The sequence below is a fragment of the Sapajus apella genome, unplaced genomic scaffold (assembly GCF_009761245.1).
Source record: "Sapajus apella isolate SASKATOON/1434 unplaced genomic scaffold, GSC_monkey_1.0 scaffold162, whole genome shotgun sequence".
Taxonomy (NCBI): domain Eukaryota; kingdom Metazoa; phylum Chordata; class Mammalia; order Primates; family Cebidae; genus Sapajus; species Sapajus apella.
In genome coordinates this window covers 36,634-54,945 of record NW_022437102.1, presented here as the reverse complement: position 1 = coordinate 54,945, position 18,312 = coordinate 36,634, and positions in this window count along the sequence as shown.

Genomic DNA, 18,312 nt, shown 5'->3' with positions numbered 1-18,312 from the left:
GCCTTTTCAAAATCTTGCAAATGTATGAACCTATTCACTGGCCCCTTTCTGATTCACTGGACTTTTCTATTTCATCAGGCTGAATTCTCCTTTTGGCTCAATTATCAGCCTCCACATCCCATTGATTTTCCCTTTTAATATCTCTCCTATCCATCTTACCTTTTAAAGCGAGCCTTTGCTCCCATTGGTCAGAATGGATGATATTATAGTAGAGCTTGCATTCTACCTTAAAGGAAAGAGTTGGGGTGAAGAGAGAAGAGGCAGATGGATTTTAAGTTGTGGGGAAAAAATGTGGGAACATGTCTGATTAAAGAAAGGGCAATAAAAAAAGAAGAGTGTATAGCACAGAGGAGGTAAAGATGCAAAGCGAGGGGAGGTTGAAAATGTAGATCAGAGTGACACATATACACCATGGAAGACTATGCAGCCACAAAAAAGGATGAGTTCATGTCCTTTGCAGGGGCATGGATGAAGCTGGAAACCATCATTCTCAGCAAACTGACACAAGAACAGAAAACCAAACACTGCATGTTCTCACTCATAAGTGGGTGCTGAACAATGAGAACACATAGGCACAGGGAGGGGAACACTGGAACCTGTTGGTGGCGGGGAGGTGTTGGGAAGGGATACCAGGGGATGGGGGGATTGGGGAGGGATAACATTGGGAGAAATACCTAATGTAGATGATGGGGGGATGGATGCAGCAAATCACCATGGCATGTGTATATCTATGTAACAAACCTGCAAGTTCTGCACATGTACCCCAGAACTTAAAGTATAATAAATAAATAAATAAAATGTAGATTAGAGTTAAGCTGTTGAGAAACTTGATTACCTTATAAATGTATTTTTGACTTTAATGCGAAACCCATGGAGAATTCTTGAAGAATTTAGAGAGGAGAAATATTGTCATCAGTCTGGTGTCTATACAAAAGATAGATTGAAGCAAAGATTAGAAGGGGGAGATTAGATGTACTCTGGTTTCATAATTAGGAGTAAGAAAGAGAATGTAATTCCATTCAACATGTTTCAAGCCCAACTATGTAACAATCCAGAGGCATAAGGATTAAATGGCCTTCTCAGCACCAGAGATTTGGTACTCTGGCTAGTACCAGAGATTTGAAGTTGAGAAACTGACACAAACACTAAAAACTGTGGAGGGCAGAGATGATAATTTTATAGAATTTTGCCCCCAATATTTACAATGCAATACAGATTCATATTCAGTAAACACTTATTGGGAATCTACACTACCAGGAATGCTTTTAACCACTAGTAATGGAATACACGAATAATAGTGGCTAACATGATAAAGACATTAGTTACCTCACATGACAAAAAGGCTAGAGATCATTGTTTTTGTGTTAATTTGCTGCATTGCTATAATATAACTGCTTTCACTCCAAGCACTGTGCAGAGCCTCCCAGAAGACTTCCATGTGTGCTCCATTGGTTCTTCCTAGGTTCCACAGCAAGCCTTAGCTGCAAGGGAGGCTGGAGCTAAATCTGTATTTAGTATTTCTAGCCTAATAGAGTAAAAGGAAGCCAGGGAAGAAAGAATTGGGAATAAAAGTTAGATCAGCCACCCAACAGTGACTACCACACCTGCTTATCTGCCAAGCACTTTCACAACCAACGTTGCTGCATAAAATTCTTAGCCACAAAGTAAATATCACCTCCAAAATTATCAACAAAGAAACAGAGGCATGGAAGGATGAAATGGTCTTCTCAGGATTGCAGAGCTAGTAGCAGAGATTTGAAGTTGAGAGACTGGCACAAACGCTCCTCAACTAACCATATACTTCAAAAAAACGACTATGCTCACATGAAGAAAGGTGAAGAGTTAGGCAACGGGCTATAAAAACCCCAGAGAATAAATGTAACATTTGAGCTAGGCTTTGAGTGAGTTTTTACATGCAAAGAGTGAAGAAACAGCATTCGTAATACAGGAAACAGAAGGAACTATGGCCCAGAGTCATACAAATATTAGACACAGGACTTATAAGGAAGGACAAGGAGTCCACCAGTTGGAGAAGGGAGGACATCTTCCAAGAAATGAACTGAAACTATGGCAGTCACTCTCACCCCAGGTATCCGTCTCAAGGCCACCTACCTCAGATGTCAACAGGGGCCATGCTGGCCCCCAAATCCACTGCTCTGAGAAAGCGGAACCAGTGCCCCCTAGGCTGAGGTCATGGCTGGGGTCTTCATATATGAGCCATTTTGTAGAGAATTTGTAAGCATTCATCAAATAGTGATTTGCAGAATACAATAAGATGTGCTGAAAGCACCAATAAATTAATATTGGGGCTGTAAAAAATTCAGTCTGAGTGAAAGGGAAGCAGTTACTTTACTTCAGTGTCACTTTGGTAAAAGCAAAAGAAAAATCTGAAGAAATGAAACCCAATTTGGTGAATCTGACCTCACAAATGATATGAGAGTAAACCAATCTGGGTTAACTCCCAAGCTGACCACCTCCTAGCTTTGTTACCCTGGGCACATGTGAACAAAAGTTCTCTAAAAATAAATTTTGAGGAAAGAGACTTTATTCCAGAGATTTGGTTGCAAACTGGGGAGATCCAACCTTCAAGGTAAAAGAAAGGTGCCTTCCAGAGAACAAAGGGAGAGTTTGGTTTTTAAGGATAAAATTCCCACCCAGGTTCCCAATCAGGTTTATTTACGCAAATGAAGCATTCAAACTTGCTTAGTTCTGATTGGTTGACATAGCTGAGCCCTGATTGGCCAAGGCAGGTGAGCTCTGATTGGTTAGTTCCCAAATTAGAGATTTGAGAGTTCTGAAGGAAGGTCGCAAGATTAAACCAGAGGGATGAGTTTTCAGGGAACTAAGAGATATGTGTGACCTCTAGTTAGCAAATGACGGCTTGACTATTTTAAAGTTAGGCCCAGTTAGGCTCTTGGGATTCATCTTGAAGAACTAGCTCTTTCAGGTTTACATTTTTCAATATTTCACATTTCTTCTCCAATCTGAACCCCTGTGCCCAATAGCAACTTAGTGTTACACAAAGCCCACTGTTTTTTTCAATCAGATGGCCAAGCCCAGGCTGTCTGACAATAGCAAGTCACGTGGACTTACTGAGCATTATTTTTTTAATCTGTACTTTAAAATCAAATCTGAGTGAAATTTACATTGGTGGTCACAGATCCTAGCACCTGGAAAATGCCCAAGAAATGCAAGTTACCATTATTAGCAGTATTCCTAATGTTACTCCAATTAATATGAACAATGAGAGCAATAATATCTACTTCACAGTGCTGTTAAATGGACAAGTACTAAAGAATAAAATCATTTAACCAGTCTTGTAATATGAAGTACATAAACAAATAGTTCATTTGCTTCTCCCTCACCAGCTTTTTCTTGACTGAAAAGAAACTTTCCATTGAAAAACAAAATTTCAGTAATGATAACAAGATCTTTTCTCCATGGTTTTCTGTTGCCTGCGTCTATGTCGTTAGTTGATATACCCAGAGGTGATGTCAGCTCAGAAGTAGAAAGGGTGGAATGATGGGTGATCCCAGATGGAGGTCTTGATAAGCTGATGAGATATGAAGAGAATAAGGAGAGGAAGTTAAAAATATTGACAAGAGGGAGATCAAAGCAAGGGGTCATGGGGACCCGGCTTGAAAAGGAGAGAAAGGCAAGATGAAGACAATGGATAGGAAGAAAGTGGGAGGTCAAAGATTAGAAGGTTCAATGAAGAGAATGTGAATGAGGACTGAAATGATGGAGGTGGACACTGAAATGATTGTGGTTGGGAAGTGGCTGTTAAATTTTTAAATTTCAGCTTCAGGAAACAGCAGGGCCATAATGGTCGATGGCTGACATTGGGTGAAAAAAGGACCCCTGGAGACTAGAAAACAGAGGCTGTGAGAGATCAGCATGCTGATGACTTGTTGGGATCATGAAAGGACTTGAAGACGGAGGTTCAAGGTGTTGATGAGTGAGGTGACAGCAGGCTGGCTGAGGATGCACATTCTACAGAGATGTCTGCTTAAACCATAGCCATCTGGGAATTGTGTCCCTCCTTCAGTACGGGCAATTTCCAGTGAGTAGCTAGACTACCACCTTCTCCCAGTTCTGTGTCCTGTTTTCGACTATTACTTGTCTTCCACAACATGGATAACTGTCACCATAGTTATGGTTGGAGGCTGTGGTTCCCAGTCAATCAGGATCCTGCCATTGACTATTTTGCTAGTGGTTTCCCAGGCTTGCAGCCTTTCAGCCGCATTAATTCTTAACCACAAACCTGGTCAATATCCCCAAGAGGAAAACACCTTGTCCTACGTATATTCCCCGTGCCCAAATGTTCAGGCACCCTTACCCCTTTCACATCTGAACATTGCTTCCTGAAGGTTTCCTGTGCGAAGACTTCTTCACACATAATCTAGAATAACATGTAGCAAATTTCTTCCCCCATGATAGGTGTGATGTACTTAACACTCACTAATTGTTAAGGTATTTAATGGCTGCAATCTATGCTGAATGTGGAGATGCTTTAACAGAATGTATGCCTAATTAATTAAAAAAGCATTTCACATGTGCATTAGTGATTATACATTTTTAAAAAATGAACATGTGAATTTGTGAGACATCAGATCTATCTATTCTACAGACAACTGTAGAACCCTAAACAATAAACCCGTAGCTAGCGAGAAGTGTATGACCCACAGGTTGTGCACTGCAGGTTTAAGACATTTGGTCTTCACAACTCTAGAAAGATTTTTTAAATGAGGAAACCAAGACCCAGGTGTAATATGAAACACAAATCAACCACAGCAAGGACTTAAGCATCAGATGAATGTGTATCCAAACTTGGTCTTCATATCTACAGGCTTGAGAATTCTTCCTTTTTTTCTACCTGCTGAACCCTGAGCTCCACTGATGAAGTGAAGCTAACTCTGTTGCTTTGCTTCTGACTTCTTCTGTCCCCATACGCTCCAACAGCACAGGTTCTGGCCTGGAGTATACAGGGTTGATTTGTCATTTTACAAAACAAATACAGTTCGGGTGAGAAAAGAGCCAAGTGAAAAATAATCCCAAGCCAGAAAGCTACTGTGGAGGTTTGGAGCAAAAGAGAGAAACACAAACAAACCCCCCAAAAACATAAAAGCTCAGGATGATTTATTTCATAATTTAAAAATCAAAATCGCCTTCAGGCAGTAAGGCTTGTTTGCCCAGTTTTACCCTAGAGTGAGTCATAATAGCTAAGTTATATACCCTTGGAAAAACCAGGGTTTTTCCAGTGGGAGCACTGAGATATCATTAAGCCCAGCACTGTGTGGGGCTGTGCCAGAATCAAATGTCCTTTGAAATTGAGACCAGCCGAGAGAAAGCCTCAGGGCCAGTGCTGTGTTTCTCGAGAACGTGTCTGGTCCCTGCCATCTCATCCAGAAGGTGGCGGGCAGGGAAAGAATCGTGGGGCGCAAATAATCACGTTAGCTTCAGGGATAGGGCACAGCAGGTGGGCAGCAGGAAGGAGAACATTAATCACAGGGACTAGATTGCATTCCATCTGCAGTAAGGACACAGTCTAGACACAGCCACCAATAAGTCCACCTGTATCAGTTACCTAGTACCCCAATATCTCAGCATAACAACCCCCGAATTTCATAGGCATGCAACAGTAAGTGTTGATTTTCATTTGCAATTCTGTGAGCCAGGCTTGGCTAATCTCAGCTGGCCTTGCTGTTGTGTCTGTGGTCATCTAGTGGATCAGTTGGGGGTTAGCTGATCTGGAATGGTTTCACTCATATGCCTGGCATCTGCCTGGCTATCGATGAAGCAATGGAGGTACAGGGCCCATGTGCCCACCATCATCCAGGAGGCTGGCCTGGGCTTGGTCACATGGTACTGGCAAAGTTCCAAGAAAGAATGGAAGCACAAAAGGCTAAGTCAAAAAGCCAGCTCAGATTCAAGAGATGAGAAAGCGGATTCTAACTCTTGACCAGAGGAGATGCAAAGTCCAATGGCAAAGGCCACAGATACAGAGTAGAGAATTGGGGACCTTTCTACAACCAATTTTCTACAAGAACAGTGCTGCTGGTGCTGCTGGTGCTGCTGCAGAAGAGAACTTAGACTTTATCTATGAAGCCACAGAGCATGGCGTGAAGATCTGCTGGTTAGAAGATGGATTTCATTTCACAATATAAGGGCAAAATAGTCCAAGCTCTCCAACAATAAAATGGACTGTCTTAGGAGATGATGCTTTTACATGATTATAACTACTTATGTTGAGTGTTTATTACAGACATCAGACAATGTTCTCGGTGGCTCACAGGAATTAATCATGGCAATAACAACATGAGCAGGGCCACTGCGAACATGCAGAAAGGGTCTACTTAGCTGAGAGGCACGCTTCTTGCCAAATCATGAGCCCAGGTGTGGAGCTGTATCCGCTTGGAGGAAGGAAAACCATTTGCTAATGCATACACGGGTGATATATTAACTTATTAACGAGCAGTAGCCAAGCCTGCTTATGAGGTTGGTAGTACTGTATTCTGACTTTCAGACTTTCATTTTAGAGTTAAACAACATGAGACCTAAGGGAGTTTAGGTAAATCGCTCAGAAATATTCAGGTTTTGAGCAGAAGAGAGATTTGAACTCGGGCAGTCTGCCTTCAGTTCAGGCTTTTTGGCCATAAAACTATCCTGCCTGACTTGATCCTACGACAACCTACTAGAAAGGAAAGGGATTTCTATTTCACAGATGGGAGATTTAAGGCTCCAAAAATCAAGGAACTTGCTAAAAAATTAAGGGATTCAGGTAATGAATAGCAGTAGGATTTGTTCCCACCTCTAATTCCAAAGCCTATTTGCTTTTAACTGCAAACTCTCTCTTCTCCATCAGTGGTCTAAGAAGTTCTCTAACACTGAAAGCTTGCAAGAAGAGGCTAGATGTCAGGATTGCTAGGAGAGATTAATGCATTGGCTGAGAACTGTAATTTAGTGTTCTTTTACCTTGAAAATTCTATAAATAGGACTGGCCATGAGAGCTTTCTGGGTTGCTCCATTCTCGCTCTGGTCAATTCCTCATGTTCAGAAGTAAGATCAAAACGAGAAGTTCCCCTAGAATTAAACAAGTATCCAAAGCTGAAAAAGGCAAGGAGATCTCAACAGGACATTTATTTTACCTTTTATTACTTACCTGCTCTAGGCTAGGGTGCTCAGGGGCCCACAGAGTCTCACTGGGATCCTATTAACTGCCTGTTGCATAAAATAGGCTCTGGAAAACACCCTTTCTTCTGGGAAATCTTCCCAAATGAGCAAAAACTATTTTGCTGACCTCCCAATGGGATTATATAGAAAATAATTTAAAATAAAATGTCTAACTCTGTGTGTCAGACTCACCAAAGTCACCCTGGAAGGTTTATGAGGACAGAGGAGCAAGAGGCTGGCTACCAAGACCAGAATATCCTGGAGGCATCCACACACCGTGGTTTCCTTTCCCGCCTCTATCATTCTCTGGTTCTGATCCAGACTCTCCTTAACTCTGATGCAGAGCCTGGGATTCTTCGAAATTGAGAACTCAGGCTCACTTCACCCACACTAACGGGATATGCTTCTTTAACCCTCCAGATTTCAAATGCACCTGTCACTACCAGAAAGAAATCCTGCCTCTGCCCCCAAAATTCTGTCCCAACACAGTTTAGGCTCTTTGACCATAAAACCGATCAGTTAGCAGCTGATGCAGCACAACTCAGGCTGGCCGACCAATGGCACCAATGGCACTGTTCATCCCAGAAGGACAATGAGTTTGAGACCTGGCTCTACAACTGATTAAAAGCATGACTGAGCAAATTGCCTGAAACTAAGCCTCAGTTTCCTCATCAGTAACAAAAAATATATAAGATCTCCTGGCGTTATATTAAGAATTTAGTGACCAACATCAAAGGCTACAAAATTTCAGACAGAAGAAATGTATTTTTTAGATGAATTGCACAGCATGATGACTGTAGTCCACAGAGTCTGACCACCTCTCTCCACCTCCACAGCTCCAAGCTCACCTTGTCACTGTCATCTCCCACCTGGAGTATACAACAGCCTCTTCCCTGGTCTCTCTGCTCTCACCTGTGGTGGAATTTGAGAGTGATGCACTCCCCTTATAAGGAAGAACATGTCTATGTCTGTATACAGCTCGCCATTTCACCCAGAATCAAAGCCACAGCCTGGAAGTGGCCTGCAGGGTCTTACAAGCTGTGCCCACCCCCACTTCCTCTTGATCTCCTCTCTTACTCTCTCCACTTACTCCGCTCCAGCCACAGGGGCCTCCTTGCTGTGTCTCAAAACACACCAGGCACACTCCATCCAAGCGCCTTTGTGGAAGCTATTTCCTCTGCTTCACTTTCCCCAGATATCACTGTGGTTCGTTCTGTCCCCTTCACATTTTCCATCGTATGCCATCAGCTACCAGGTGTCTTCCTACCACCCCATTCACCATTGCAACCTCCCTCTCACTCTCAGCGCTCCCGTTTCTCTAACCCTGTCCTTTTACTTATTTTCATTTTCATTAGCATTTATCACATTCAAGCATATTATTTAACTTATTTATTATGTTTGTTATTTACTGTCTCTCTCTCTCTCTCTCTCTCTCTCTCTCTCTCTCTCTCCTCGTTAGGGGATAAGCTGCTGGAGGGCAGGGGTTTTTGTCTATCCTGTTCCCTGATGGATCCCAAGTGCCTGAGCCAGTGCCTTGCACAGAATAGGCACACCACAAATATGTTGAAGGAATGAACAGATTAACAGTAGCCATTAGCGTTATCATGTTAAGAGCCTCTTAAGACCAGGAATCATGTCTTATTCCTGTCTGTATGCCCAGCCCTTACTACAGGGCCTATCCCTGCTGAGATGCTCAGTAAAAGTTTGCTGAATGAATGAAACCAAGAAGCCTCCCTTCGTTGAGACGGGGAGAGACTGAGCACTAAGCTCATATTGGCTTGCCTGAAGGACAACCCCACATGTCACATCCAGAGAGCAAAATTGCCTCTGACATGTAATTTAAAACCTGAGATGCCTGGATATAAAGTCTTACTCAAGTAAATGGGATCAAACATCAGGGCATTTCCACTCTACGAAATAGATATTCTGGATTTAATGTGGTCTCTCCTTCCTTCTCAAGTCTCTCAGGCTGCCCTCACCCGTGGGGGGAGTGGGGAGATGAATTTGGAGGTGGATGGCCTTGCTTCAGGTAATCCCAAGTCCCATCTGAGTCTCAATTTAATTTCTGATCAGTGAGAGACCATCGACTCCTTAATTTCCATTCTGAGCCTCCTCCGTCTATCCCAGACCTGGAAGAACCTACAACCTTCTTATGACACTCTCAATTCTGCAGAATGTGGATTCCATCTTAGGCTACCAGAATCCTCGGATCAGTTTATCGCAGTTAATTGTGTACATGGAGAAGTGGGGAGAATAATGGCTTGTTTTAATCACCAATCCTCTAATCACTCACTGTGAGGCCTTAGCAAGTTTTTTAACCTCTGCAAGACTCAGTTTTCCCATCTGTAAAATGTCCATAATAAAACTTGCCATTTATTTTTGTTGTAGAATCTATGTGAAATAAATGCTCTTTCCCTACCAGAACCTGAGTTCTCTAGGACAGAGATTTCTTTGTCATTCTTTCACTCATTCATTTACTGAGTGGTGTGTTTATTGAGACCCAAACAAGGTCTCACAAGGATAATTATTAAGGTACAGTCCCTGCTGTACAGGAGTCTAGGAACCCGTGTAATAAATCATTACTACCTGGTGTGATAAATGTTAAAATGAAACTATGAGCAAACACCATGAGAACTGAGGAGGGAGTGACTATACTTAAGAGGAATGTGGAAGGCATCTGACAGAATATGATGTGTAAACAATTTTGAATAGCAGTTTTCCAGGCAGACAAGGGGGAGGAAGAAGGATATTCAAGGCAGAGAGACAGCATGAATAAGCCATGGTGCCCTGTGTCACTCACCACTTAAATTATGACTCTCCAGCCTCCACATTAAAATGTGACACATGGAGGTTCTAAGTAAATATGTGTTCAATAAACAAACCTTTCTAAGGACACCACACAGTCATCATGGACTATTCCTGGCATTTTTAAAAGCCCAGTTTTCATTCACACCCAACTTGTTGGTAGTGGGGGCATGGGAATTTGCACTCAAATTTCCTATCATACTTATTTCTTGCATTTATGAAATCACTGGTAAGACTTAAGAGGATAGTGAGTGGATACTGAGAGACTGCATTTACAGAGGCAATGGGCTCTCTGCCTTCTCTAATTAGCTGTACTGGGAAAATACTGTGTTTTTTTTTTTTTTATCTACACATTTGGTCTCAAAACTCTTCCAGTTTAATGCTAACTTTACTGATAAGCCTAACCTGGCAAAGTAGATCTTATTACTCACAGGCAAATGCTGGACAGAAGTGTGATCTAGCTTCTAAGGGAAAGAGATGGGAAGTGACATGCCCTGAGCATTTAAATATCACAAAGACCTCCAACATAAATTCTCATAACCCCATTTTATAGAGGGAGAAATTGAGGTTTGGAGAATTAGTGTTTCTTGCTAGTAAGTGGCAGAGCTGGGACTCCGAGTTGGGATGTAAAAAGAACAGGTCTATTTTTCTTGTGCTTATGGACTGAATGTTTGTGTTCCCTAAAATTTATGTGGAAGCTCTAACTCCACTGTGATGCTATTAAGAGGTGGGGCCTTTGGGATTAGGGTCAAGTGAGGCCATGAGAGTGGAAGCTCTAAGATAGGATTAGTGCCTAAGAGGAAGGAAAGGCTAGAGCTCTGTCTTGCTCCACCACGAGAGGACTGAGAGAACACAGCAAGAAGGTGCCCGTCTGCAAGCTAGGAAAAGAGCCCTCATGTTATATGTAAATTTTCAGTGATACAAAAGAAGTATTACTTGAATATAAATTTTCTCAGCAAGGCAATTTACTTCTATAGAAGGTGCGTCTCACAGATGGAGCAATGGTGAATGCATACCTGGACAAGGGAGGGGAAGGGGTTCTTATTCCTGATGCAGGTAGCCCCTATTGCTGTGTTGTTCCCCCATTGGCTACAGTTAGACCTCACAGTTTAAGTTAATTCTGATTGGCTATTTTAAAGAGAGAAGGAATATGAGCTGGAGTGGTGGGTTGGGTAGTTTGGTGAGAAGGATGGTTACAGAACAGGTCAGAGCAGGTGACCAGGAGTGACTCAGGTCAGAGCAGGTGACCAGAGGAACAGATGTGAACTACTGATTAGAACTGGCAGGAAAGTTGTTTACTGAAACTAGAGGCAAGGGGATGAAGATAACCAGGAAGTTAAACTTTAACATGGAGAATTAAAGAATAAGAGAGCTGAACATGCTGACATACTGATTCTTTGAACAGAAACTTGGAGTTGCTATATCTAACTCCTCACCAGGAACCAAATGGGCTGGCACCTTGATCTTGGACTTCCCAGTCTCTATAACTGGGGGAAATAAATGGCTGTTGTTTAAGCCATGCAGTTCATGGTGTTTTGTTACAGCAGCTCCAGGCGACTGACATTTGTCCTCATAGAACATATATGCCTACAGCCCCTGACCAAAAGCATCTATCTCTTCATGTTTCTATATGATCACTTCTCAGTTTTCCTGGGAATAATAGAATATTGGGTCTTTTTCTCTATTTCTTGTGCTTTCTCAGTCTTGGTCACTGAGCTACTGAATCATCTTGATTCCCAAGTAGTCCCAGGGAAGGTAACTAGTCTAGAAAATGTCTGTGCATATCAGAAATGAAGATGCCACCCTCTGCTCTACTAGAAAGCCAAGAAATGACCTGGCCAGGGATGAGGATCATCAGGGCCAGATCTGAACAGGCAGAGGTCACGGGATTACCAGGGGATACCTAACCAGAAATACGAAGGACAACTAAAAGCAAAGCTGAACATTTATGGTGCGGTAGCCACGGCAAACAACCTCCTGGCCATCCTTATATCTGTGTGTGTCTGTGTGTGTGTGTGTGTGTGTGTGAGAGAGAGAGAGAGAGAGAGATGCGAGATGTGACATGGGAAACGGGAGATGGAGGGAAAGAGTAACATACGGTGGCATGAAATCGATTATAGAGATAAACTTAAAGAGGGAGAGTATACAGGAAATTCGTGTTTCCAAGAGAAACATCAAAGGTTCTTTCTTCTGTGGACACTTTCAATACCCTCGTATGTCACATCAATTTATTCCATTCAGACTCTCTACAGTATCTTTAATTTTGATTAACTGAATTGTTTCCTTTATTATATATCAGGAAATTATTCAAACCTAAGTTAGAGACTTAAAGGTGTTATATTGTAGAAGGCATGTTCTTTTTTTAATAACCAATCACTAAATACAGTAATAGCCTCAGTAACACAGTTTCCAAGGTCAAGTAAGTCATCTCTGGTATTAAAAATGTTCTTTTTATGCACATAAACTAGATTGGTGATAAATGATGTGATATGTGGCTTACCAGTGTTGCGAATGACAAATTAAAGCTTATTTATTATTGCCTAGAGGGTCTCTGTCAAAACTTTCTCTATTGCTCAATCATCTTCCTGGGAAAAAATATCAGATGGCAAGATCAAGAGGGAGCAATGTTGTCTGGACAGGGTGGAAACTAAATGGCACAGCGTAGGATTAAAGAGGGATATTCTGTAAGTCCTAAACTTGTGTCCAAAAATCAGTTTCCCCCAGACAGGATAATAAGACAGGGCAGGCCACAGAAGGATAAAAGTAAATCAGCCATGCCTAGCAAATACTGAAACCATGTCTGCAAGTTCTGAAGATCATTGAAGATGCAGAAAGTTTATTGAATTTATATCAGGATGAATGAAAATAAGCATGGAAAAGAAAATAAGAGGTGATTATTCTCCTGTTTTCCAAGCTGGGCAAACCACATGTGCAAGGTTGGCATCTCTCCTGAATTACTATGCCTTGAGGACCACAGACACCTTGGAGTAAGGTCAGAAGTAGGTACATGGGTCTCAAAACAATGTTATAAGAAGAAAACTCGCTGGGCGCGGTGGAGCGTGCCTGTAGTCCCAGCTTCTCGGAAGGCTGAGGTGGGAGGATCGCTTGAGCCCAGGAATTCTGGGTTGCAGTGAGCTATGCCAATCGGGTGTCCGCACTAAGTTCAGCATCAATATGGTGACCTCCCAGGAGCAGGGGCCCACCAGGTTGCCCAAGGAGGGTGAACCAGCCCAGGTTGAAAACAGAGCCGGTGAAAACTCGCATTCTGATCAGTGGTAGTGTGAACAGCCACTGCACTCCAGCCTGGGCAACATAGTGAGACCCCATCTCTTAAAAAATAATAATAAAGAAAAATAAATAAATAAAGAAGAAAGCATGACAGAATGGAGAACATTTAGCCCAGGAGAGCATTCACGGGATATGACTATTGTTTTCAGAAAATGGAATGCTCTTGATACACAGTGGGGAATCACAATTGTTTTACATGCTCCTCAAGGAGCACTGGAGCCATGCACATGAATTGTATTTTAGCTTAGAATTTAAACTTTAGAAAACTTTCCAATAATAGAGTTTTTAAACAGAGAATAGGCAGACTCAGTAGGAAGTCAGCCATCTACAACTAAAGTTCTTCAGCATGTGCTCTATCAGGTGATAGATTCAAAAGGTAGCCTGGATTACCTCTTTAAAGGCAAAAATTCTTTGATTATATGAAAGGGGGAAAAACCACTATATTAGTTGGAGTAAGGGCTCCATAACAGAGACTCAACAGTTCAGTCCCTTAAAGGGCCAGGAAATGGATGACTCTCTCCCAGAACAATGCAAGGCAGGTAGGCGACCTCTGCTTCATAAAAGCCTCATGGGAACCAGGCTGGGGTGGGAGAGGTGAGTGGGTCCAGCTTCTGAGGCAAACTCAGTTGTCAACCATATCCAATCAGTGGGAGGAAACAGATGAAGGCCACGACTGGACACTGCTTAGCAAACATGGAATACAGAAGTTGTACACATTACTTCTACTCCTGTTCCATTGGTGTATCTGGTCACATGACTACATTTCACTGTGAGGGATGCTAAGAAGTGTAGTCTGAGCCAGGCAGCCAGGAAGAAAAAAAATGAATTGAGAAACCCACGGCAGACTTCAAATGGACATCCCAATTACCCTGATTTGATCATCACACGTTGCATATAGGTATCCAAATATCACACATACCCCAAAAATATGTACAACTATTATATATTAATTTAAAAAATTTTTAAACAGCACACTTGGCCACAATCATCTATCAACTAAGTTACCTGTCAATTAATGTTTATCAATCTATTAATACATGAATAATAAAAATCAATGTATTATATTAATATTAACAAATTAATGCGGTTAAAAGCACTGCTTTGAAGCCATTCTGCCTGCTTATGACACCTAACTCCACCATTTAGTAACTGACCATGAGCAAGTTAACCTCTGTATGCTTCAATTTCTGTGTTGTTACCAAGGTGATAACAAAGCTACTTATCTAATAATATTTTAAGGAGGTTCAAATGAAGTAATGCAACTAATGTGCTTAGAACAGTGCCTGGAATACAGGAGGAGCTCAGTAAGTATTATTTATTACTGTGTGAACACAGAAAGAAAGAAGTACTTTCTTCAAGGTTTACCTGTGGATACAGATTTCCCACTGACCTACGGGACCAGAAAGTGAGGCATTTTCTTGGTATGTAACTGAAAGGGATGATTTAAGCCTTTTTCACCCTCCAAGTGGCCTCACTCACATCCTCTGGTCCTCATTTACCAGCTAAACAGAGACGCTGCTTTATAACATTTCTCTTCCATTCACCTTCCCAAGTGCTTTGGAAGAAAGGCAGACTAGAAAAACTGCAACGTGCCATCCCTGACTGTTCTATAATGTAATTAGAATCTAAGCCAATAAACACACCCCATTTGCTGGATGGGCTCCAAAAAGCCTTTGGAAGAAGGATAAAAACATCATCACAAGAACAAACACTGAACCACAAATAAATAAAAATATCACCCCTGCCTGGGCACCAGCTTGCATTAGCAAATGGGTAATCAGGGTTTTCAAATGGAAACATACTTTTGCCATTTCATTTGGATTGCCAGATGAATTACGCATGACACCTGAGGCTGCCTTACAGGAGACCTGAGAAGGAATCCTCTGATTAATGGGGCTAATGATCACCTCTGAGAGGCTAAGTTTGCTTGAAAATTCAACCCATTAATTAGCGAGAGCCCTGAATGCCTGGGTTGGTCTAGGTCTTATGAGGAGCCGTGGAGTTGGCCATGTGGGAAGATTCACACTGCTGGAAGCTCTGATACCTTTGGCGGGGGAGAGGCTTAAGAATGCGAACAGCGAGGGAGGCAAGATCTAATTATTTGGAGCACCTCCATGTGCTGAGCACTTTAAATTGAACTGCATTTAATCCTCACAACAACTCCGCAAAGACAGTATTTTAACTCCTATTTTTGGATAAGGACAGTGAGGTCCGGAAAGTTTAAGTGATTTGCCCAAGCACCCAGCTAGTCAGGGGGTAGAACCAAAAATCAGATTCACCCCTGCATTTCTCCTAATCCTGGGGGTTGTTTGTAATTGCTTTTTCATAATATGGATGTAAAACTGGGGCCAAGTCCTGAAAATATTCATGATCAATGAAGTAATCCTGAAATGCAGAGAGCAGGTAGCAGTTACATGAGTGGTGCAGTTTGTTAGTCATACAGGCCATAAGAAGAAATACTGCCTGCAAGGTCACCCAGCTTGTAAGTGACAAAGGCAGGACTGTCCCCAAAATGTATGAGGTGTCAAAGCATGTGCCTGATTGCTTATTACAGAGGTAAGATTCTGGCTGAGCCTTAAGGGACGTGCCATGTTTGGAATAAAGGAGAAGAGGAAGTGAGAGAGGTGAATAGATGGGTGTCCAAAATAATCACAGAGTGAGTGAGAGTTTCTTTCACCAACATGCACCTTTCCCTATTTGGCCACCAACCCTCATTTCTTCCTCTTTCGATTACCTTTCACCGGCTGTATTTCTCCTGCACTTGGCTCCCATGCTTTTGCCTAGGCTAATGCTTCCTCCTGGAAGGCCTACTCAACTCAATCCCACCCACTTGTCAAGGTCAGCCTAGCATCTACCATCTGCTTGGACCCTTTGTATTGTTCACCCGTTCATTGAACAAATATCAATTTAGCACCTAGAATGTGCCAGGTACCCTTCTAGGTGCTGGGGATTCAGCAGAAAATGATATTAAATTCCTGCCCTGATGGAGCTCACATTCTAGCTGGAAGAAACAAAAAATAAACAAATACACAAATAAACATCCAACATACATGAAATAGTGAAATGTGCTATCCAGGATAAGCAGTGTATGGTGACAGAACATAACGGAGGTAGAACGGAAGTCCTGTAGACAGAGAGGTGAAGGGAGACTTCTCTGATGCGAGGGTTGACACTGGCATGGAGACCTGAATGAAACAAAGGAGGGAATGCACATAGACACTAGGAATGCAAATCCTGCTGGGTCTGCTCAAGAAACATCAGGGAAGAGGTACCTCTGGGGCTAGGCGAGCAGGAGGAAGAGTGGGCAGAGACAGTGAAGAGGGAGCAGGAGCCTCACTATCTCTAACCAGAATAGACCACTCTCTGTCCTCCACATTCTCCCCATGACCCCAGGACATTTGTTTGTACATCTCCCATTCTGCCTCAAGTCGCACTCTGGTCCATTGTGAACATACCAGTCCTCCAATGGAGTGTAGCCCAGTGAAGCCGAGGGCCCTGTTCTTATCAGCATTGTAGCCCTAGCAGCCAGCACTGAATGCCCTCGTAGCTCAGACTAGCCACAGTCAATGTGGGAAAGAGCACATCACACTCCAGTGGGGATGGGGAGGACAACATCTAGGAAGGAGCAGGGCATGGAGTCAGCCCCCATGGCATCCTGTGGTCTCATACACCTTATCTGCAGCAGCTCAACAACTTCGGCCAATGGTTCTGATCCCTTGCATGTGTGATACTCAGAACCAGTGGGTATGCCATTCCTATATGGCAGTCATCAGCAAAGATACCAACGGCAGGGCCAGGTCACCAAGGGACTGTTAGGTAGTGAAAGAGTTGGGAGGCTGAGATTCAGGATAGAGCTCCAGTAGCTTCAGTAGCTATTGTAGTTGAGAAGTGTTGTGTTGAATAGGAAATGGAAGCAGGTAACCTGTCTATGAGACTGGGCTAGCAAAGCCAGTTGAAGGGAAGCATATGACTCGATGCTCAGGCAGGTGCCCTGGCTAGCCCTATCACCCCAGCCACATCCTGTCCTAGACCTGTAGCTGCTACAAGGATGGAGATGCCAGTCTTTTCCAACTGAATCAGAGTCTAGGAGGAATGTCCGCCCAGCAGCCAAAGACCGAGGTGCATTTGCTACACAGAACTGTTCAGATAATGCTAACTTGCTGTTCTATCAGCCTGAAGCTTTACACACATGACCTCTTCCGCAGCCTTCTCTGTGAGCTCCTCGGAGATCTTCCCGTGACAATCTAGGGAATAGTGAAGAACTACACTTCAGGTCCAATAGGTCTCTCATTAGAGCCAATTCTGAGTATGAAAAGCAAAATGCATGACACCCCCTGGGCCCACCCCTGCTCCTCATCAATCAAAGAGCTCTTAATTAGCTCCCTTGGCCTTCCTGTTCTCCTCCAGGTTTGCTGCTGAGTCTCTGGTGAAGCCCCTGGAGTCACTGAATGTGAATGAAGACCCTGCGAGGTGGCAGGTGAATCTCCTTTCTGCCCTCCTGGCAGCAAGCACTCCAGAACTATATGGAGGCTCCTGAAGGGCAGAACTCAGAAAAATATGTCCCTTAAGACCTCCAAGGAGAATAGTCTCATTTTACAGATGAAAAACCCGAGATCCAGAGAGAGAGATTTTTTTTTTGTAGAATTTTGTTTGATTTCAGCCTTTGAAGATGTTGCCTACCTCTCTGCTTACTTCCTGGTTTCCAGATATATTTTAATCTCTTTTTATTCCTTCATCTTTGGTGACTTTATATTAAATAAGAGCATTCTTGCTCAACATCACTAATCACCAAGGAAATGTGAATTAAAACCACAGTGAGATATCACCTCACATCTCTTAGATTGGCTATTATCCAAAAGCTAAAAGATAACAGATGTTGATGTGGATGTGGAGAAAATGGAATTCCTGCACGCTGGTAGTGGGAATGCAAATTAATATAATCATTATGAGAAACAATACAGAGGTTCCTGGAAAAAACTAAAAATAGAACTACCATATGATTTGGCAATCGCATTCCTGGGTGTATGTCCAAAGGAAATGAAATCA